We start from the raw sequence: 1,658 nt of genomic DNA, 5'->3' as shown, positions 1-1,658 counted from the left end.
CGGATAGGCGGAAGAAAATGGATGGATGGATGGATGAGAAAATGGATGGATGGATGGATGGATGGATGGATGGATGGATTTATTTTCCTATAAAAACAGTATATATGAAAAATAGTTTCAGCAGATTATAAACCTTTTTATATTTGTGGCTTTATGTCTATATTTTACACCCACACACGTAACTTTAAAGCAGGTGTCAAACTCAAGGCCCGCGGGCCAAATCTGTCCCTCATTAACATTTTATCTGGCTCCAAAAGTAATATTTTTAAATGTTTCTCTTTTTGTCACTGTACTTTGTGCAGTTTTTTCTCAACAGTAATTGATTTTAATTCTGTATTCTTTTCTATTTTATAAATTAAATATTTGTATTTTTTTCTGCAGGTTTGTGTTTTTAAACTGATTTTCTGGCTGTGATCAGATGTATCTCTAAGAATTAGTGAATCACATACTTGTAAATACAGAGTAAAGCCAAATAAAATAATTGCTAATGAAGAGTATTTCTAAATGTAATCTTTTTTTTCTTTGTTAGGGTATGATCTAAATGCTACATAAAATGTTATTTGAAAATCTGAATTTGTATTTCTATAAGAATAATTCGTTAAAACCAAGATATTTTTTCAAGAAATATTGACGGAAATTGGCCCTTGTCTTTGACAAAATTTAGAATTTTATGTCCCTGTGTGCAACTGAGATTGACCCCCCTGCTTTGAGGCACATCAATTTATATTTATAGATCTACAACTGATCACTTTTCTGTGGTCACAAGACCACAGAAAACTCCACAGAGCAGACAGAGTGGGCCAGATCTGGGAACAAGGTGGCACTGCCAGCTGTTGGCTGGCACAGCAAGTGGCTTGACAACATGATGTGGYCCAGATGTGGCAATGAGGGCACTGTTTTTAAGATGCCAAAACTGGCCCAGTTGTGTTTTGGTTTATGTGGTGCTGGCCCATGTATGGACCACCTTTGGCAAACCACATCCAGGCCACCAAAGTGCCGTCATTCTATGCAGCATCTGCACTGAGTATTAGACTGTTTAGTTCATTATCTGGGCCAGACAAATTTTCATCCAATATGTGGATCTAAACGTTACAAAAATCTGTCAACTCTTCAGTTTGTCTGATTTCTGATTGTCCACTCGCTGCAACATGTGAACCGRTTTGATTCTCAGGCTCAAAAGTCTGACCTGTTCTCATGTTTTTCAGTTTTTCTCAGACAAACACCTGTATCTGTTTAGACTTTGGACCATCTCAATAATAGTTCTTCTCTGCATCATGTGATTTCTAGGTTGTTGGGTTCAGTCTCACTTATAAACATCTTAACACTAAACTGAAGTCAACAGTCCCATAATTTCATTGTATAAATCTACAGTTTCAGCTTTAAAGTTAATAACCTCCACACGATTGGGCCAAAGGTTGTTTTGAAGTCACCTTTCTTGCTTCCTTGCTATCTACCTACTTCCTCCCTACCTAAGTTTGAGTCTTTCTTCCTTCCTACTTGTGTTCTTTTACTTGTTCCTTCTTCTCTACCTATATTTTTCCTTCCATCGGCATGTTACTTTTTTCTTTTTTTATCCTCGTTCTTTCTTTTTTTTTTCTTTCTTTCTTTCTTTCTTTCTTTCTTTCTTTCTTTCTTTCTTTCTTTCTTTCTTTCTTTCT

The 1,658-nt window shown here is 36.0% G+C and overlaps 1 protein-coding gene across 1 annotated transcript in view; it reads right to left on the bottom strand.

Moving 5' to 3' along the window:
* Positions 1–1,658, bottom strand: part of plcxd1.2 (phospholipase C, X domain containing 1, tandem duplicate 2) — a gene marked incomplete at its 5' end in the record, with an annotated part of 9,039 nt that overhangs the window by 4,337 nt on the left and 3,044 nt on the right.

This window comes from Austrofundulus limnaeus, unplaced genomic scaffold (assembly GCF_001266775.1).
Source record: "Austrofundulus limnaeus strain Quisiro unplaced genomic scaffold, Austrofundulus_limnaeus-1.0 Scaffold245, whole genome shotgun sequence".
Taxonomy (NCBI): Eukaryota; Metazoa; Chordata; class Actinopteri; order Cyprinodontiformes; family Rivulidae; genus Austrofundulus; species Austrofundulus limnaeus.
Note: the sequence above shows the minus strand (reverse complement) of the source record. Positions and strands in the feature narration are given on the sequence as shown.